The 21,482-nt window shown below is 57.7% G+C and overlaps 1 protein-coding gene and 1 long non-coding RNA gene across 5 annotated transcripts in view; one reads left to right on the forward strand and one right to left on the reverse strand.

Moving 5' to 3' along the window:
* TNS3 (tensin 3) overlaps positions 1-12,853 on the reverse strand; it is a 200,610-nt gene extending 187,757 nt beyond the window's left edge. Inside the window, exon 1 of one of the 4 annotated variants that reach the window (XM_082692739.1) lies at positions 12,639-12,853. The gene's annotated coding sequence lies outside the window, so the exon portion shown is untranslated. The remainder of the gene's footprint in view (positions 1-12,638) is intronic. The other 3 variants (XM_082692741.1, XM_082692740.1, XM_082692737.1) reach the window with 3 other exon arrangements.
* Positions 12,854-16,156: 3,303 nt separating this feature from the next.
* Positions 16,157-17,897, forward strand: LOC309845417. The gene is made up of 2 exons (XR_014301282.1): positions 16,157-16,346; positions 17,597-17,897. It is a non-coding gene; the product is annotated as an uncharacterized lncRNA (long non-coding RNA).
* The last annotated feature ends 3,585 nt before the right edge of the window (positions 17,898-21,482 follow it).

The raw sequence follows: 21,482 nt of genomic DNA on the forward strand, positions 1-21,482 counted from the left end.
AAAAAGAGAAATTAAGAAAATAATTCCATGTACAATACCAAGGAATTACAATGACCGAGGAGGTGAAAGTTCTGTACACTGAAAACTGTTAAGACATTGATGAAAGAAATTGAAGACGGCACACGTAAATAGAAAGATATTTCATGCTGATGGATTGGAAGAATTAATATTGCTACAATGTCCAAACTCCCCAAAGCAATCTACAAATTCAGTGCAATTCCTATCAAAATTCCAACAACATTTTTCCCAGATAGAAGAACAAAAAATCCTAAAATGTGTTTCGAACCACAAAGTCCCTTAATAGCCAAAGCAATCTTGCGAAAGAACAAAGCTGGAGGCATCAACATCCTTGATTTCAAAGTGCACAGAGCTACAGTAATAGCTCCAAAGCTGTGATCCTCAGGACAGTAGAGGACTGGGGCAAAAACAGACACATGGTTTGACAGGAGAGAAAAGAGACCCCAGAAATAAACCCACAACGATAGGGTCAAGGAATCTGTGACCAAGCCAGGACAGAATATGCAATGGGGACACGTCCCTTCAACAAATGATATTGGGAAACTGGACACCCACGTGCGGAAGAAGGAAGCAGGACCGCTGTCTTACACCATCTGTACAAATCCATGCATAATGGATTAAAGACCTGAGAGTATGACCTGAAACCATAAGGTGCCTAGAAGAGGAAGTTCTTTACGCTGGTCTTAGCAGTACGGGTCAGACCAGCCTCCTGAGGCAAGGGCAACAAAGCCAAAATAAACAGACAGGATCGCATCAGACTAAACATCTCCCCCACAGCGAAGGAAGCCATCACCAAAATGAAAGGCAGCCGAGGGGACGGAAGAAGCTATCTGCATGTGGCATGTCCGATAGAGTGTTAGTATCCGAACCATAGAAAGAACTTACACAACTCAACACAAAAGAAACAAATAATCTAATTAAAAAGGGGCAGTGGAGCCCAATAGACATTTTTCCAAAGAAGACATCCAAATGGCTGGCAGACACATGAAACAACGCCCCACGTCACTCATCACCAGAGAGATGCAAATGCAAACCACAATGAAGTATCACCTCACGCCTGTGAGAATGGCTAAAATGGAAAGGACAAGAAACAACAGGTGTCAGAAGGATGTGGAGAAGGGGGGGAACCCCGTTACACCGTCGGTGGGAGTGCAAACGGGGGCAGCCATGGTGGAAAACAGTGTGGAGGGTCCTCAAAAAATTAAGAATAGAAATACCATACAATCCAACAGTTCAGCTATTGGGTATTTCCCCCCCAAAAAACAAAAATACGAATTTGAAAAGATACATGCACCTCTATGTTGTTGCAATATTATTTACGATGGCCAGGCTACGGAGGCAACCTAAAAGCCCACTGACAGGTGAACGGATAAAGAAGGTGTGGAACATATGCACATGGAATATTACTCAGCCATCAAAAAAGAATGAGATCTTCCCATTTGTAATGACACAGAAGGACCTAGAAGGTGATACGGCAAGAGAAATAAGTCATTCAGAAAAAAACAAATACTGTATGATTTATCTTACATGTGGAATTTTTTTTAAAAGATTTTATTGATTTATTTGAGAGAGAGAAAGCACAAGAAGTGGAGGGCCAGGGGGAGAAGCAGACTGCCCGCTGAGCAGGGAGCCCGATGCGTGACTTGATCCCAGGACTCCAGGGTCATGACCTGAGCCGAAGGCAGTCGCTTTACTGACTGAGCCACTCAGGGGCCCCCATTACATGTGGAATTAAAAAAAAAATAAAATGATAAGCAAACATATAGAGAACAATCTGGCAGTTGCCAGAAAGAAGGGGGGTGGGGTGCGGAAGGGGATTAAAAGGTACAAATGTGTAGTTATTTAAGAAAAAAAAAAGACACTGGGATACCATACAAGTCTAGGGTACAGTTAATAGCATGTGACCACTTTGTTAGGCGACACAGTACCTAGATTTGCAGTGTTGTTCTCTTAGTAACCTGTATGCGGACACAATGTCGTATGCCAACTGCACTCCGTAAGGAAAAGAACTAAGTCAACACAGAGAAAGAGGCCTGGGGCGGGGCCTCCAGTGCCAGGGACACAGAGGTCCTAGTGGAACGAATAGGGTGCATGTGACTGAGGTGAGCCCCAAATCCGTAGGGGCAGGCGCAGGGAGGACTTGCTCCCTCCAACCCCACTGGCCAGCCGCGCAGGAGACTTCACTCTTGTATCAACACCTGCGGGCCTTCGAGAACACCTCGGTCCATTGCGGCCGGAAGAGCAGGAGAAGCTGTGAGCTCCCCCCACGGTCTGGCCCCCGCCGCCTGCTGCTGTCCACCCCCAGGGGTCTCTGCATGCACTGGGACTCGGTGGCCTGGGACTACCTCTTGGAACCTGCCGGGAAGGGGAGACCGGCAGGGCAGGGGCAGCAGCGGGGGCTCCAAGGAACTCATCACCACGGAGGGGCAGACCCCGGGCCTGCCATGTCCAGGCCACCCTGGCCAGCAAGCCAGGGGACCCCGCTGCCCCCTTGCCGCAGCAGGTGGTGATGGTCAAGAGCCCCTGGGACGGGCCAGCACTTGGTCAATGTCAGGTGCCAGAAAGCGTGAACGAGGGAGGGAAACAGAAGCAGAAGGTGGAGGCACACCGGGGCCCTCCGGAAGGCTGCTGCCCGTTTAGAGACAGGTCGATGGGCCAGCGGCGGGCAGAGCGCGCGTGGCCCTCAAGTACGGCCAGCCTCCAAGCACAGCTGTCCGTTCCTCCTCCCAGCAGCAGGCTGCAGGGATCTGGCCTCACGCCGACCACATCACGGATGCAAACACCTCTCCAGAATCTGGTCAGCTTGGGTTTCTGTTTTTTTGTTTTTTGTTTTTTTAATTAATTTTTTTAATGCGCTCAATCCCAAAGAAAGACTTAGTGAATGTGACCTTGGATCAGCAGGACAGAAAAGCCAGTAATCGGGGCGGGTGGCTCTTGTCCCCACGGGGGTTGCTGGATACCCAGCACTTTTCTAAGAACAAAACCCTCGTTTAAATATTAGACAAGAGATTACACATGCTGGTGAGTCTGCATCGACAGTGGACACATTTTGAGCAGAAGACAAAGGAAATAATTCTTGCTCTCTTTACAGTGTAAGCTACAAGGAAACCCCAACACTCGCTCTATCCAGAAAGAACATTCTTTTGTGCTCTGAGCAGAGGACAGTGTTTGCCGCCCTCGTTGGGTAGTCTGCGTGGGTTCCTAGTGGGGCCTGACTGGCAACTTCCAATAACAGGACAACTTGAAATGTGGCTCTTTTCCAAGAAACTAACAGTAGGCTAGATTCTCCAGTCTGTCAGAGTAGCATCAACGGCCTTGCCTGAACGTTGGTGGAATAAACTGCAGAGAGAACCTTCCATAAAAAAGGAAGTGGTGGGCCTGGAAAACTTCCTGAAACCCTGAGGAAACGTGCGGGTACATCCCTCTCTCCCAGTGAGGAACCAGCTTCTAGAACATTCCCGTGTGGGCGTGGAAGCGTGCCCTCGGTTTGTGACACACGTGGGATGGGCTATAGATACAGGGGCAGCCCAGCGGCTCGGGGACCAAGCGACCAGCCCAAGGGCACCCAGCCACGCCTGAAAGCTCTTATCTTACAGAGATGAAAGCAGCAGCCTTGGTTCTTGTCCTTGGAAGAGCTCAGATTTGAGCAGAGAGACTGCTGACCCCGGAGCGCGCAGGAAGGGCACAGAGGCTATGGGGGGGTGGTCCTCGGCCCAGCCCCTTCCCAGCTGTGTGTGGTGGCGGTAGGGGCTGAGCTGGAGAGAAAGTTGGGGAGGCTCCTCCCAAAGCTAAAGTAGCTGGAGAATAACAAAGAAGGAAATGACCGCAAGTCCCCAGGAGACCCCCTGCCCACACGGTCATCAGGGAGCGTCCTCAGTGCCCCCAACCCCTGAGTGATCAGCAACCCCACAGAGCAGCCCCGGGACGGTCCGCAATAGCAGGCCGGCTCCTGTTCTGCTGCCAAGTAAACACCAGTAGTGTCCAGCCAGGGCCTCCTCTGTGCTCAGCACAGGACAGGGACGTGAGGAAGTCCTCAAAGCCCATGGGCTAGGCACCAACCGAACACAGCAGAAACACCGGGCTCAGCAAACAGAAGGCAGGCAGGCAGCCCTGAAGCCAGTGCAGAGCAAACAAGAAAGCCCACCCTTGGCCAAAGTCTCTGACGTCCAACCGTCCGGTGACACAAACCCAGCTTGGCACCTAACCCCGGAAGCTGGGCCTGTCTCTGGGCTACAGAGCTGAGCTCAGCCCCGCAGGTCCCAGCCAGACAATGACCAAAAACGCTGGTCCCAGAGCCTCAGGGGGCTGCGGCCAGCCAGAGCAAAGCTCCAGCGCCCCCCACCCTGCCGCTCCCAGATGTGCCCCCCACATGTGCTGAGCCAGGGACCAGTACAGACACAAGAGCCAAACCAGCATGTGCAAAAGCAGTGGGCTCTGCCCCAAGGACCCTGGGCCAGGAGGATGGCCCCGCCTGGGCACCGAAGGCACACCGCACATACCTCCCGGTGGGGTGTATGCAGATTCAGAAGGGCCTACAGACCACCCCTCATCCCCCACCCCCTGCTCATTGTCCCCAGAGGAAGTTCTGACAAACTGGCCCCCAGGGTGGCCAGGAGCCGGCTTGCACCTGCAGGGGAGGAGGAGGCGGGCGCACGGGCAGGGGTGCAAACAGCACGGGGCGGGGGGGGGGTGTCAGCAACAGCTGACCTGCTGTGAAAGCGAACTGTGCCCTTCTAGGTGACCTCTACCTTGGGCCTTCCTATGTATGTGGGGTGGGGAGGGGTGAGGACAAGGGAGAGGGACTCTGTCTGTGCCCCAATCTCATGCTAACATCTCCTCCGGTTAAAATCGCAGCCTGGCAGGCGGGACACCAGGAGAGGCTCTGGGGGGCACACAGGGAGCCACCAGGGCTGCTCCAGAAAACAGGGCTTGGGCACTACCAATGTCTGCCCACACAGTCCCAAACATGCAGGGCGCCCAAAGGATGAGGCCACGCATCAGACCGTCCCTTAGGGCACTGGTCCCGGACATGCCTGTCCAGTAGCGAGCCAGGACCCTGGTCCTGGGGCCCCCTTCCCCACAGCTCCTCCCAGTCCCCCAACCCAGAGACTTTCCTATGGGTTCTGCTGAGAAGTGCCCTCTGTCAGGGGCCTGTGTGCCTCCAGCTGCCTCTCCACCTGCCAGCACGGCAGCCCGGGACGCAGGCCCAGGTCCTATGCACAACTGCTTGGCCTATAGGCTCTCCTGCATGCTGAGGGCCCCCCCCCCACCATGCAGAAGGCCCAATCCCTGCCAGGTGCACAGTCCCCAGCCACCTCGCCCACCCTCCCTCCTGTGCGGCTGCACTGGCTCGGGGACATTCTGGGGCAGCTCCTCATCTACCCTAGAGCTCCCACAGGCCCCGGGAGGTCCTGGCACCGGCTGCAGACCTCCCCCCCGCCCCACAGGTTAAACAGCATGAAGAGTGAAGGCTTTGACACCTGTCCTAGTTTTAACAAGTGGATGTAGCATCTGTGCCTTCTCATCCCCTCTGCCCTCCTCAACCCCTTCCCTTCCTCAGGGACACTCCAGGTGGTTCCTGCCCGCAGTCCCTACCCCCAGGGCTCCTTCCCCAGAATGCCCAGGATTGGAGTCCGACTCTGAGATCCAACTTCAAGCCCCTCTGAAAGAAGGTGCACAGACCCAGCCTTTAGAGCGCCCGGGCCGAGGTCAGAATCCTGCGTGGCCTCGGGGAAGCTTCTCCCATCGGAGTCACCTGCAGCCTTTAGGAATGTCTCCCCCTCCGCATGCTCCAAACCTGACCAATGCTGCAAAGGCCTGCGTTGGAAAAGATGCTGGTAAGTCTGGTCCAACCACCCAGCGGGGAAGGGACGAGGGCTGCTTGCTGGCATTCTTGACATGAGCCTCCGAACACGTTCTTGGAGGATAAAAATTAACCAGCGACCACTGGGCTGGGGCCCCTCGCTCCCATTGGTTGTGCGGCCGGGTCAGGAGGGCTGTCCCCCCAACCCCTTCCCCAGCACTGGACGCTCGTTGCCGCCAGACGGAGGCCAGGCCAGCGCAAGGCTCAGGTCCGTGTTCCCTCCAAAAAGCCGCGGAGGGAGCGCTGGGTAACAGCGCTCAGAGACCCTAGGCTCTGGCACGCAGTCCCCAGACTGAACTATTTATCCAAATTAAAACCATTCTCCAGAAACAAAATCAGACCCTTTTAATTGAAAATAAAACCAAACAACCCTGAAGGCTCTATTTTTTTTTTTAAATGAAAGACATTCTTCCTGCCTTCTCATTCCATTAATCACAGAGTTTACACGATCTGTCAAAATAGCTCAGTAAGAAGCCTCCCTCTTCCTTTCCCTGCAGGCCTGGTTTTCAGCCTGTGCACGCGGCATTCCAAGATACCGGGTGGACATGGGGAGACCCCAGTGAGAACACGGGTTTCTGCACTGCAGTATATGGGGGGCCTTCCAAAAGCCTATGTCCCCTCCTGGGTGTACTCCCAAAAGGAGGGAAAGCAGGGGTCAGAACAGATCTCCATGCACCCTTGTTGCCAGCCAAACTGCAGGAGCGGCACGCATGTCCACCAACGGACGCACAAATCACAGTCTGTCCATGCAGTGGAATGGTATGCAGCCTTCGAATGGGAGGGGCTTCTGACACCCGCCACAGGATGGATGCGCCGGGGGATGTGAGAGGAATAAGGCAGTCACGAAAAGGACAAAGACTGTGTGACCCTTCGGGGGCCCACACTCACTGGGCCAGAGAATCGGGGTGCTGGGGGCAGGGGAGGGGAGTGTTTCCTGGGGACAGACGTTTCCTTTCACAAGACGAAAAGGGATCCAGGGATGGACAGGGGCGTTGCCAGCACGACACGAATGTGCTCAGTACCACTGACCCCTCCACTTGAGAATGTTAAAATGGGAGGCGCTGTTCTATGCATTTTACCACCAAAAAAAAAAAAAAAAAAAGTTTGTTCTTTGACCTCTGCACCAGGCTTGGAAGTCTTTCCAGGCACAAGACCAGCCAGGGGGTCCTGCTCAAGAACGTCTGCACACGGGTATATGCGGGGGGTGCGCAGCCAGAGCACAGACAGATGTCCTGTCCACTCCTGCATCTCCACGTGCAGGGCGCCTGCTGCCGTCGACCCCCGACCCCCGAGTGCGCAGAGGCGGTTACAGGTGGGGATGCATTGTCACTGCCGCGTTGATGCTGAAATGCAAGGCCCAGGGTGACACGCGGGATCGGGGTGCCATCAACCCAAACAGCGCAGCCGGTATGGGCGCTGAGCGAGCCAAGAAACACTGCCTACGGGGCGGTGCTGTCGGAAGGACGGTTCTCCAAGTCCACAGCCAGGGGAGAGCCTGGGAAAATGGTTTTGTAGGAAAAGACTCAAAAATCAGCTTAAGCAGCTCAGACCTCCATTACCCAGGAAGCTCCTCCTACCCCCAGTAGCATAGATGACAAGGGTCCCCCTCCCCCGGCAGGCCAAGGGCCTCACTCAGCTCCCCCCAGTGGAGACAAGCACAGATCGCCCCCTACCCCCGCCCACCGCCCACCGGGCACTTCAGATCTTCTAGCGGTGAACTGGAAACACACCTGTCGGGATCCTCAGGATGAAGGTGCCCCACCACCTCCTCCGGTTATCACAGGACTCCCCCCCCCCACGGGATCAGATAGCGTGTCCAGGAATGAGGAAGTGCCGTTCCAGCAGGAGCTGCTGGAGCTAGGGACATTCAGTGGGACCAGAGTCAGCAGTGGCCAGCAAGGGACAGCCCGTGGGACCTGCCGGTGTGAGTCCCGCGAGGGGCATCGAGGCCCCAGGCTGCAGGTGGAGACACCCCAAGGACACTCATGGCGACAGAGGGCGTCTTTACCCGAAGCCTGTGGCCGGCAGAACCCACTCTTCCCCCAGCACACTGCCTGAACCCCGCCTTTGATCTGCGTCCAAAATCACCAGTAGGAGGGAGGGAGCCTCAGGAAAGCCCTGAGAGGTGATGAATTAGGAGGGAGGACGGCCAGGACCGAGTCAATGGAGCCCTTTTGTTCCCGGAGCCTGTGCTGCGGCTCCAGCTCCGGCCCCAGCTCCGGCCCCAGCTCCGGGAGTAATGTGCACAGAACGCAGACGCCCAGCTAATGGCCTGGCCGGGCCCCAGGGTGCCTCAATCGATGGCCAGATGTGGGCCAACCCCTCCACAAGATCCCCCCCCCCAGCTCCAGATGAGTGGCATGGCACTGCTGCTGTGGGCCGTGGTGGGAGCGTGGTCCAGACTCCGGCCAGCCTCTCCTGCAAAGAGCAAAGCAGCCACAGGCCAGCACAGGCCCCTGGGCCGCACCCCTCGAGCTCTTGCCTGCTGCCCTGGCTCAGAGCTACTCTGCTCGGGTCTTCCAAACCTCAGGGAGTGGTTTCACCACTGGCGGCCAGCTTCAGAAAGTCTGCACTGAAATGCCACTGGGGCACACCGGCGGCTACCTCTGGGCACAGCGAGGGTCGCTGAGACCCTCAGTCACCGGGACGGTGCCCTCGGGCGCAGCATGGAGGATGCCCGCGGGCACAGCCCGGCCCCGAGGGCACCAGCTGCTCCCTGCTCGGGAGCTGGAACAGGGTCCCACAGACAGACGTCCCTTAAAGCTGAAGAACAAAGCCAGAGCTGCGACGGGTACGGGGAGGGTCATCATCTCTCCAGAGCAGAGGAAGAGGAAGGCAGGAGCCCCCCCCCCCCCCGCAACCTTGCCACAATGAGAGTCCAGGGAGGAAGGAAGAGAGAATCAGAGAGAGACACAGGCTCCCTGTCCGAGGAAGCAGCTGCGCAGGGAGCCCTGCCAGCTGGGACACCTCGCCGGCCCCTCACGGGGAGCCATGGGGACCCCTGGTCTTGGGAAGGAGTCCCAGTTTTGCAGCCGGGCCTGGGTTCCAATCTGAGACGCCCCCCAGTGCCATGCCACGCCATCCACTCACGGGCTCCGGCCCCAATGGCCAATGCGGGGCAGACTCCGATCCCAGACGCACCACCCCCAGGACACCGGCGAGCTAGTCAAGCTCCCTGAGTCTCAGGGCCCTATTCTGGAAAATTCGGACAAAACCCATGCCACTCAAGGCTGGGCAAAGATCAGATCCTGCCCGGCAAACGCCCCCCCCCCCCCGTCGGCAAGCACCGCTGTACCTTCGGAAGAAAGCCTTGGGCTCACAAGGTCACTACCCTGGCGCAGGGGGACACTCGCAGAGGGGGGGCGCCCAGGCTTCCTGCCCAGCCCAGGAATGCCTTGGAAAGGCTTCTCTCCCCAGAGCTGGTGGCCTCGAGGGGCTCCTCCCTTCCCTGATCAGAGAATGCTTCCCTGGAGGGAATTTTCCTGCTTACTGACCAAGACTTCTTGAACGTAAATTTGTCATTAACTTAGCCCGCCTGGGACAAAATCCATGAATTCCAGATCGCCGCCTTCTATTTTTTCTAAATTCACATAACTCTTTTAAAATATGTGGGGGTCATTGCTGATGACCCTCATCCCCTCCGTGACACAGGCAGGCCCTGTGATGGCTTCTAAGGCTGGCCCCAGGTGGCGGTCGTCCTGCCTTCCCTGGCCTCCTCCTTCCCATCCAGCAGAGGCAGCCCCACCCCCGGGGGGGTGGCCGTTGGGGGGGGGGGGGTTCCAGAACACCCTGCAGGGCTGCACCAGCGCCAGACATACAGACCCAGAAGTCCCCAAGCGCACAAGGAGAGGAACAGTGTGACATGCCTGCAGGAGGGCCCACCTACACGATCCCCATAGGCAGGGGCCCACAGGAAGTCCCAGAAACCCAGAGATTCATGTTTCCTGCGTTTCTAGGAAAGGAACAGACATGGAGATGTAACGGGTCCTGGCCTGAACAGTTGTGGGGGGCAGTGACCCCGCGGCGGAGTGACCCGGCCATTAGTTCTAAGGACTCAACGCAGTAGAACAGATTCATAACATTTCTGGAACCTAAAAGAAGCCAAGTCCCGCTCAGCAATACTTTGATGGAAGCGACCTTGAATGCGTGGGCGTTCTCGGGAGGGGGGGCACTGTGATAACAATGCCTTTGTGCAGCGGGTTGGCTTTCCGTGCCAGCTTCATGTGGGTGCGCCTGGGAAGATCACCCGTGGCACACACACCCCACACCCAGCTGGGCCCGGAGGGTTTCAGAAAGACCTCTGCCAGAGCAGCCAAACAGTGCGGGGGTCAGAGGACTTTCCAGAGACAGTGACGGCTGCCCACGCTGTCGCTTCCTGCCGGGAACCAAGGGCAGCTCTGACCTCACCAGACACCCGCTGAACTAACCCACTCACAAGGACTGCTGTTCCCAGATCCACAGAGACAACCGCAGCGGTCTCCAGGCACACAGGCTGGCTCTTGGGCAGTCCAGGATCTGTGTACCTTGCAGAGGGGGTGAGGAGTGGCAGGCATGCACCTCACCCCTGCTCCCACTGCCAGAAGCAGACCCTCAGGCCCAGCCATGAAACAGGGCCTCTCCCGTGGCTGGGAGCCACCCTAAGGAAGCCTCCTACCAAGAGAGCCATGGCCCCACTGGGTGGTGGGCACACGAGGGTAACAGTGCTGGTGGTGGCTGGGGGATTCTGCCCTGCGCCTCCCCCATCAGGAGCTTATGGGGCGGGGAGGGTGTTGTGAGGGAACAGAGGCTTCTCCCCAACATCAGGGTGGTTTATGCCTGGCGGATCCTAGAGAAGGAGCAGGAGAGGCGGCACTAGCCAGAGGTTTGATCCAGACCCCTACCTGACAATGTAGTCATCTGTAAAATGGGCCAGCCTGCGGGTCCAAAACCGTCCCTTTGGGGCTCTCTCCCCTCACTCTTCTTGACTTTTCGCCTTCTTCTCAGGCTTTTTCATTTTTTTTAATCCCCGCCCCCATCAGGAGCAACATCCTGCTGCAGGGACGTATTTGAGCATGTGACCTTCAGCTCCCGGGGTCCCCTTTGCAAGGGGCTCTATTTGAAACCATTAGGTGCCAATGCTACACTTTGTAAACATAGTCAGTTTGCATCCAGGAGCACACAGTTCCTGGCGCGCCTACTTCTCTTTCTGCCTCCCCAGAGCTTTGCGAAGCATCCACCTGCCCATCTGCTGCCGCTGCCAGCCTTGCTGCTGGGCTGAGGAATCTGCTGTGAGAATAGCCACCCACTCCTCCAGGCAGCAGGAAGTCCGGGGCTGCACCACCCATTTCATCAGCTTGGATAAGACACCTAGCCTTTTCTTTGCCTCCTTTTGCACACCCTTAAAATGGGGCCATAATCGCAGCTCCCTGTGGGGAGGCAAAATGAACTCAGGCAAGGCCATCAGCACACACGCTGGAGATGTGCGCCTGATGCTTTGTCTCTGAGCTCACCCTTCCTCTGCAAGATTGCAAAGTAAGTTACTATTACTTTGAGGGCAGAAGTCTGGCCTCCTGCCGGTTCCCAAGCAGCTCCTGGTGCACAAAGGTCCCCTCTTTCCCTGCAGCCCAGCCCTGCTCCCTCCACGCTCCAGCTGCAGACTCCAGGGGGGCCCCTCCTTGGCCCCTCCAGGCCTCTCCACAGAAAGGCCTTTCTAATACTTGTTGATTGATTTGCAAATATAACCTTGCAGGCCCTAAAGAGGGGAGAATCACAGGACGAAAACCTCTTTCAAAGAGCCAAGAAGTGGAGCACTTCAAAGACTCAAAGACGGCAATGGGCCACAGCAAACCCACCAGAATGTCAAAACGGGGGTCCTGAAGGCCGGATGTCAGGCAATGAGATAATTAATGCAATATTAACATTAATGCAATGAATGCAATGAAAACGCGCCCTGCTATTTTCAGTATATGTTTCAAGTCTTGGAGGCCCATGCGTCCATATCACAGGGAGTGAAAACCCCCAGAAAGTCCAAGTGTGTGAAGGGCTGGGACCCCGACCGGGGTGGGCGCTTCTCCATAAGCAGGCAGTGACCACCCTCAGCAGTGCTCTCTCTTGTCCCCACGTTCGGGGGCGCTGGTATTAACCACGGTGGACAGTGAGGGTCACCGTCTGGCGCTGTCTTAAGAATCCAGTCCCTTCCCGCCACACACAGATCTTCCTATCACTTTAGGCAAAGCCCCCAGCGCCCTTGTCAGCCGGCGGAGCCCACCCGCACGCAGACCCCCCCCCCCTCCCGCGCCCCGGGACCCTCCCCCCTGCGGCTTGTCAGCGACCGGGCGGCTGGGCCGGGGGACACGTGCCACAGGTGGCGCGGGACTCCGGCGACCCCGCGCGGTTTCTGCTCCTTAGGAAGGAGCGAACCCCCCCCCCCCCCCCACACACACACACACCGCCCCGCGCCTCCCGCCCAGCCCGGGGACCGGGACGGAGCCTGATGGCTGAGAGCGGGAGAGGGCCCCGAGCTCGGCTCTCCGCCCTGCAAGTCTCGGGACGGGTCCCAGAGAGCGAAGTCCTCCGGGCGCCGCCGCGCAGTGCCGCTCCAGCCGCGCCCCCGGACCCGGAGCCGGACCCGGACGCGGACCCCGGATCCGCGCCGCCAGCCCCGTCCCCGGACCCCAAGCCAGCTCGCTCTCGCGCGCTCCCCGAGCCCCTCCCCGCGCCCAGCGCGCATTCGCCGGCGCCGGCCCGAAACAAAGCGGGCGGCGACGCGGCCCGGTACCTGGGCGAGCGGCGGGTCCCGCGGGCGATGGCCGCAGCAGGCCGGGCGCGGAGCAGCGCAGCAGCGCGCGGACGGGCCGTCCTCCTGGTTCGCCGCCGCGCCCGCCGCAGGGCCCCCTCGAGGCGGAGCGGGCAATCGCCGCCGCCGAGCCCGGCCGCCGGTCACCTGGCCTCAGCGCCCAGCCCTGTGGGCGCAGGGCGGACCCGCCCCCGCGCGCCCCCGTGCGCCCCTGCGCCCCGGGACCTCCCCCCAGGCTCCGCGGGACCGCCAAATGGTGGCCCACCCGAGGGTCCCTGCTTCGAGAGTTCACGCGCCGCAGGTGGGGGGCGGGGGGAGGCTGGAGTCCTGACCCCTGCAAAACCGGTTGTTCCTTCCTTCACTCATTCCTTCCTTCCGCGCTGCAATTACTACTGTGCCCGCGGGAACCCAGGCCTCCCTGCCCGCGGGTAGCTCACTCTCTAGCAGGGTTCTGCAGACGTAAAGCAACGGGGCCATGGGGGTCAAGGCCCAAAATGCTTAAGAAGTGCCTGAAAGGGAGGGACTCGACGGGGAGGACTTCACAAGTCACATGACTTCTTAAAATGAGCCCGGAGAAACAAGCAGGACTGTCTGGCCAGAAGCATTCAGGAGAGCAGGTCCCAGTCCAGAGGGATACTCAGGCAGAGAAATTCCAGCATCCCCCAAGACAAACATCCCCTCAGTCAGTCTCTCAGCCTCTATTCACCCATTAGTGAAATCCGGGAAATGGGCAGCACCCTCCAAAGATGCCCTTAGAAAATGCACAGCCCTCTGCAGATTTCAAGTGCTGCCCCTCACAGGCAAAAGAACAGTGTCAACAAGAGCTTATCCTGAGGCCCGTGAGTGCGTGGAAAGCCCCTGGCACAGGGAAAGCACATGTGAGAAGACACCCACCCTACAACCTGCAGAAGAAGGCCAGGGGTTGTACCCGCCTCGGGGACCAAATTGTCTTAGAATCCCACCTGGAGAGGCCTGTGCACGTCTTAAGGTGCTGTTACCAAGAACAGCCCCTGATCGGAGCTGGACACCCAACGCTACCCGGGCCCTCGGGGTCCAGCCGTGCCTATCCTGGCTTGCGGGGACCTTCTTTGGTTCTTCACGGAGAGCAGAGGCTGAACCTCACTCCTGTTCCCTCCTACCCTGCAACGCCTCTTGGAAAGGCCAATAACCCCTGCCTTGCTCTAGAGGGTAGCATGATTTCTCAAGAGGTCAAAGCTCGTGACTCTCCTCCTCAGACGGCAGAGGGTCCTGTGAAAGGAGCCTCAGCAGAAGAGGGGAGGAGTGAGGAGGTCGCAGCCCGCGGACCCCTAAATGGGGCTGAGGCTGATGTTATCACCCATAGGGAAAGAAGCTGAAATTGTAGCTAACCTGACCAAGGTCACCCAGCTGTTCAGCAAGAGAACGTGACAAAGATCCAGAACCATCAGGCCAACAAACTCCTCTTAGCTCTCTTCCACGCTGCCTTGTTCTGCCCATCCAGCTGTTCCGGCTAGTGCCGACTCGTCTCTTCGCTGGAACATCCCAGAGCCGACCACCTCTGCCCATCCTATGTCTCAGGCTTTGTCACAGTGTCCAGGTCCCTGCTGGCTGAACGACTAGGTGAACTTGAACTTCTGAAGGTACCAGGACATCTACGTGTGGGGACAAGGCCAATAAGCTTGCCCAAGATCACGCAGCTGGGAAGTGGGGGGTCCTCGCCCCTGTGGGGCAGCCTCTCCTAAAATCTCTGTCCTCAACTTTCTCTCCCTCAAAGCCAATCAGTTCCCCCCACCCCACCCCACTGTCCCTTGCCAGCTAGCTGTCCCTTGCCTCTGGGACTGTGGACACGAGGAGGCCTATTGAGACAGTGTCTGTCTTCATATATCCCCCCGGCAGAGCCCCGAGAAGGGAGGAGGCACACTGGACCTCGTGTTCTGGTGCCATTTTGCCTTAGCCTGAGCAGCTGGCTCCCAGATTCACCGAAATGCAGATGCCCACACCTGCCCACACCTGCCCGCCCCTGGCCAGAGATTGGTACAGGGTGGGGCGGGTTTCCCAAATCCAGGAGCTCTCACTTCCCAGCCCACAACGTGGACTCTCCAAGAACCTGAACAACAACAGGGCACGCTGCAATCATCTGAAAAAGGGACACACATTTTTTCCATCCTTACCCATCCAAAAATATCTCAAATCTGAAAACAAAAGTCAGAGCAGTTTAGCTGAGGTCAAGCAGGCTGACACCAAACCCGCCGCTCCCTCCCCAGCACTGCAGACAGGGCAGGCGTGGGTCTGGATTGGGGCTCGGCCCCGTCTCCACTGCCCAGAGCCCCTCTTGTTCCTTCCCACTGGAGTTCTGAAAGAACTTTCTGGAACTTTGTCATTGACATGAAGATGGTCTTGGCCATGGCCGCAGTCTGACAATCCAGTACGCCTGGGTCAAAGACAGCATGTGGGCAATGATGTGGATAATTTTCTGTTTTCCTTGCACTGAAAAGTAACATTTTCTAGGGAGCCGCTGGAAGGGGCAGCCGGAAGCAGGACACAGGATGCAAGGCCCCGGCTCATGGCGCTGGGAGGCTGCAGCGGGTCCACAAGCTGGTGCGGTGCATTTAGGTACGGTGCTCCTCCAGAGCTCACAGGGACATGGCCCCCTTCCCTCCCTATGCTTCTCTCCCCCGGCACACAAGTCCACAGGCACAACCCAGCACCTCGCCTTTTCCATTCCCCAGAGGCTTTCCCTAAACCCGTGGAATCTCAGTACTATCTCTGCTAAAATGCACACACACCATCTTCTGCAGCTATGGCCCTGGGGCCTCCCCACCTGTGCCCTGCTGGGGCCATGGACATAGGCTCTGAGACAGATCTGAGCAGGTTCGTATGCCAGGGGAGAGATGGAGGCAGGCAAAGAGGGTGCCGGTGCTGTGGGAGCTGTCCTGGAGCACATGGGTCAGTCTTGGGCATGGGCCACTGCTGGAAGGCCACCCTTTGCCTCTGAGGTCGTCCCCAAAGGAGGTGGATGGCTCAGGGCCAACTCCCAGCAGCCTGGCCAGCAAGTGTTCATTGAAGGAATCTGAACCATTACAGGGACCTCGAGGTCCCACGGGGCTGCTTTGTCCTTCGAGCAGCCTGCCCAGAGAACCCAGCTGGGCTCCATCCTGCGGGCCGCTGGGGCTGCTCTCTCTCCTGATGGTCCCCCACCCCACCCCACCCCAGGCAACACTCAGAGCAGGAGCCCAGGAGACTGGAGGCAAAGAGCGGGAAGGGAAAACGAATGCCACGCAGAGTGGGAAGAAAGTCGCTGCACGGCGGACCGGCTCGGGAATTCTGGGGCCCATCCCTGAAGCCCTGACAGTCCAGCATAGCATTCTGTTCCTGCAGCCAAAACCATTCCTAAGGGGACCAGGGCCTTCCAGAGAGGTCTGAGCCCAGGGGTGATGTCTGGAGGCGCCTGAAGGGGCGGGGTCAGGAGCGTGTGGGCGTGGCCTCCCCCACCCCTCGAGTCAAGCACTAGAGCCTCTTCCTCCTGCCCAGCCCTTCCCGGAAATGCGCAGCCCTAGTCCTGAGCCCAGGGTCCTGAGCTCCCGGTCCAGCCTCCGCACTGATGGAGACCCACAGCGGACCTCGCTGCTCCCGCCTGCCTTCCGCCCAGCTCCGTCTCGGGCTCCCCAGTGCTGAGCGGGGCGCAGGGGCCTCCGCGAGCCTTTGGCGAGGGTATGTGTGTTGAATACGCGGGTGATCCTGGAAGAACGAACCGGTCTGAGGGGCCCGGGTGTCCAGGAGCGCGGATCGTGCTGGGCATGGAGCCTGTTTGAGATTCTCTCCCTCGTCCTCTGCCTCCCGCCCCCACCCCGGCCTCTCTCTCTCTCTCTCTCTCTCTCTCTCTCTCTTAAATAAATAAATAAATAAAACGGCCCTGAAGAAGACCTGGGAGGAGTAACCTGAGCAGTGACAATGAGCAGACCCAGCCCCGGAGCCCCATGCTAAGGGCTGATTCCACTCCCCACTGGGAGGAGGGGAGGAGGGTTCTGGGAGAGAGGGCGGGTTCTGGGGTCTGGGTCCCCGCAGGAAACCCATGAGTGGACCCCAGAGCCCCACTAGTGCCAGGGAATGAAAGGCTTGAGGCAGTGAGAGGGACCCGGCCCCCAACTCCCCAACCCCACAGAACTCTTGCTGGCTAAACCTGGAGCCATCTGAGCAAAAAAACAAACACAGTTTGGGGCTATCCTTCAAATATGGATATCAATGCGCATGAGTCCATACTGATGGACTGACTGGCTGAATGAGTGCGTCAGAATAGGGCCGATCCCCCTCAGAGAAGATTTCCAAACAGCCCATATGGCTAGCTCCCCACCAAGGAGACGGGGAGATGGGGCTCCCTCCCTACCCCCGAGCCTGGGGGCCAGGGTCCACAGTGACTGTGAGTCGTGCTGAGAGCAGGTGCCCTCGACCTGAGGTGGTGGGGATGATGCTCGGCCTCTGTGTCTCCCTCCCAGCTCACCCTGAACCCCAGCCTACCCGAGAGGAAACGCCAGACAATCCCAGCTGAGGGGCTAGCAGACTACAAAACACTGACCAGCGCTCGTCCACACTGTCAAAGTCATCAAAAGCCAAGTGTGAGATCCTCTCAGGAGGATCCCAAGGAGACACAAGGCCTTAATGTCTGCTGGTGTCCTGGGCGGGGTGCTGGGACAGAGAAAGGACCGAGGGCTCCCATGAGCGAACCCCGAATACACTGTGGGCTTTAGAGGAGCGTGAGGTCCCAGCCCTGGCACCTGAGCCATGACAATGTGACCGTGTAAGGCAGGGTGGCCTTCGGAGAATGATGCGGGGAGTGGGTATCTTTCCTGGGGCTCTGCACGGTCCTTGCCACGTTTCTATACCTCTAAAGCGATTCTCAAACGAAAAGTTTATTTTTTTAAAAATGCCATCAGACCTAGAAAGAGAAAACGCTTCCCTTACAGAAGTGAGCACCGCCGTGCGTCCCCGGCCACAGATGACCAAGAATGAGATGTCACCGTGGACTGCCCCTCCGCGTCCTGGAGAGAGCCAAGCACCCCCAAACTTCCGTGAACCTTCGGCTACAAAACACGTGGTTCCCTTGCTCGGGGAGCTTGTGTCGACCTGAGCTTGTGGACGTGTGGAGTTCTTCCCTCTGTCTCCCCCTCGCATCTGTGTCCTTCTTAAATGTCGTCTTTTTTAGTGAAGCATGGATTTATTTCCAGAAAGATGAAATTTCTGGGATAAAGTATGTGTCTGATTCCACGTCTCTGCCCCATGTGTCATGGTGTCTCTCCAGCTGAGCAGGAACAATGGGCACTGTGGGGGGCATAGGGTGCCAAGAAGGACATGACTGTTTCTAAAACATATATGTCTCTACTGAAGATAATGTGAATATTTAAGGAAAATTTAAAGCATCAATAACACCTGACCTTCATCTTAAGGACATCAGACATAGTAAACCATTTATGTGGTACATCACATGTTCCAAAACTGGACCGATGGACTTCGTGAACAGTGCTTTACAACAAAAACTGTGACTTACTTAATTTCAAACAAAGGTATTACCATCCTCTTCCTCTATTCTGTGTGTGATCTACTTGGCAAACTCACTAGGTTCCTGACATGAGTACCAGTCCCTGATGCTCCGACTGCTTTTTCCACATTCTGCACCGAATTCAACAGCACCATGGGGGGAGCAGGACACAGATTATGATGCAGATCCAAGATAAGCAGTGATTCCTGGGGTGCCTGAGGGGCTCAGCCGGTTAAGAGTCTGTCTGTCTTCCGCTCAGGTCATGATGTCAGGGTCCTGGGGTCCAGTCTCTTCCCTCTCTGCCCCTCCCCCCTCTCATGCACAGGCACTCTGTATCTCTCAAATAAATAAATAAAATCTTAAAAGAAAAAAGCGGGGACATCTGGGTGGCTCAGTAGTTAAGCGCCTGCCTTCGGCTCAGGTCATGATCTCAGGATTCTGGGATCGAGCCCCGCACTGGGCTCCCTGCTCAGTGGGATGCCTGCTTCTCCCTCTCCCATTCCCCCTGCTTATGTTCCCTCTCTCTCTATCAAATAAATAAATAAGTCTTAAAAAAATAAAGATAAGCAGTTATTCCTGCACGGAGCTGTGGTCAGGGGCCCCCAGAAGACCCAGGAGTCTCCCCCGCAGATCCTGGGCAGGGAGTGCTGACCGGGGGCAGCCTCGGGACTGTAGAGGCTCTGACGACTGCTGCAACCAAGCCGGGGACTGCAGAGAATGGAACTTTGCTGAGGTCAGCTCCCAACCGTGGCTGACAAACCAACGGCCAGGCCAAGTGTGCATCTCTTGACCACAGTCCCTATGGACCACCCAGACAGCAGAATGTCCCCACCAAATCGTGCAAGAATGAAGCTGTCGGGGGCAGAGGCCCAGGGAGGTGAACAGGGAGAGCCCTTCCTTGGAGACCCATGGACAGGTCCCCATGCACACAGCCCCCCACTGCAGGGCCTGAGACAGAATCCCAGCTGGAGGGGAAACTTCAGTGGGGAGAGTACGTTCCTGCTCACCGCATGGTGCTGTCGAATTCGGTGCTGGAAGGGCAGCTCTCGTGTTGTGGGGCCTTCCCCGCACCCTCAGTCGCACGCTCCTTCAGCTGTGCTGAACTATGACCCCCCCCAGATTCATATGTTGGAGCCCTAACTCTCAGGCCGGGACTCAGAACGGGACTCAGAACGGACTCAGTCTCAGAACGGACTTAGTCTCAGAAAAGGACTGTACTTGGAGAGGGGTCTTGAAGAGGTGATGGAGGTAAAACGAGGTCCCTAGGGCAGGTTCTACTCCAGGACACTGGGGTGCTCATCAGAGGAAGACGTCAGAATGCAGACGCACACGGAGGGACGACCCTGTGAGGACACGGGGAGAAGTCGGTGCCTGCATGGCCAGGAGAAGTCTTGGGGGGTGGGGGACCGGCCCTGCCACGCCTGGATCCGAGGCGTCCAGCCTCCAGCCCCAGAGGAGAGCAGATGTTGTTTAAGGTGCCATGGTCTTCACCATGGGAGCCCACACAGAATAGGACAGAAGCCCCTGCTGCTGGCTTAGAGCACAACCCGAGATCACGGGTGCATGCGTTCCCTCCCTCATTCATTCATCCATTCATTCATACATTCATGCATCCAGCAAAGGTTCACAGAACACCTGTTCGGGAAGATGTTGTTACGTGCTTTGCTTAACATGGTTCCAGCAGACCTTCTGGAATACAGGTCTGTCCACACGCGTGTCTGCCAGGTCCTGTGTTGTACAAACATTTCCTGAGCCCTCAGCCAGTGTGAGCCCTCGCCTCTAGGATCGCCGCAGGGTCCATGCCGTGCCAGGCAGATCTCAAGATTCCAGAATGTTCCAGGCGGCAAAGTCCCCAGCTTCCACCTTCCATGCCAGGATGTCCCCTTCACCATCCCTGACGCTTGCCAGGCTCAGCTTGAAGGCTTCCAACACAGGGGAGCTCCAGGCTTGGAAGTATCAGCCCCTTCTCCCAGGGAGTGAGGAGCATCTCAGGCTGGCTGGTAGGAGGGCCTTCTTGGGAACCCCTGACGGTGTGAAGATGTGCCCCAGGCCAGGAATGGGCAGGGTGAGTACCCCTGGGGGAAGAAGAAGGAACAGAGGTAGGCGCACAGTGGGGCCCAGGAGCAGTCTGGGGTGGGGGCAGCCAAGGAGATGGCCCCGAGTGGAGGGGACAGCTGGAGGGTTCCTGCCTGGGGCAGGAGAGAAGGCAGAGACCCAACGCTAAGCATGAGCCCTTCCAGATCCCAGGGAGAACCCAGTGAGAATCTCAACCGACCTGCACCCTGCCACCTCCGCCAGCCTGGGGTCCTGTCTGTGACACACGGCCCTGTCAACTGCAGCCCCGAGTCTCACTGGCCCACTGGTGGCTTCCCTGTGGCCCTCTGCTCTGGGAACCCAGGTCTGACAACCATTCCAGGGGAAGCCCCCCACCCCACCCCCGCCACAGGCTCCGGCCGTCAGGGAGAGGACCTGCGAGGGCCAGCCCATCCTCCTCTTCCTGTTTCTAGCCGGCAGCATTGGCCTTCGTGGTTTTGCTGGGAACCATTATGAATTACAGAAGGAATCGCTCGGTGTTTTACGTTCGCTCAGTGGCTCTCCACAGAGAGGGAAGCCCGCCCAGCAGGCCTGCCCAGGAGAAGGCTCTGTGGCCATGTTCGCAGGTCAGCATCGGGCTGGCTCCCAAACTCAGCCGGGGACCCTCCTGGCACAGCCCGGGGTTGGGGTTAGGAGTAATTAGCTGTTGGAATCTGAGAGCAGAAAGGGGCACCAGGGAGAAGACAGGCCAGGCGTAGGGGGTGCGGGAGCGGCGTCTGTGAGCTCCCCCCCTTACCCTTCCCTCCTCCTCCGTTCCCCCAGGCAACAGGGCCAGGAATTATTTATCAAATGGTACTAGTTTACAGAGGGTTAGTCAATGGAAGATTCTTTCTAAACAGACTCCTTTGAAAATGTAACATATAATTTATTTATAAAAACCACACACACCGGGTCTCAGGCATTCATCTGTTGCTCGCAGCGAGGGCCGGGCGCACCCCTGGCTGAACGCAGGGCACCCCGCAGGAGTGAGCTCGGGCGCAGCTGCCCCTCACACTTGCCTGACCTCAGACAGGAGCCCCAGCCTTGTTTTTCATTCTGAAAAACTTCAGAGCGTCCCTGTGCTGCACCCGTGAGCACAACCATGAGACGGACAGAGGGCAACTGATCCGGGTCTTCCTGCAGGCCGGTGTGTGGGGGGGTGCTGCACCCACCCCCCGAGTGGCAGGAGTTCACACTCGGGGGCGGGGGGTTCCCCTCCGTCTTCTCCACCGGGGAGCAAC

This window comes from Mustela nivalis (assembly GCF_964662115.1).
Source record: "Mustela nivalis genome assembly, chromosome: 12".
NCBI lineage: Eukaryota > Metazoa > Chordata > Mammalia > Carnivora > Mustelidae > Mustela > Mustela nivalis.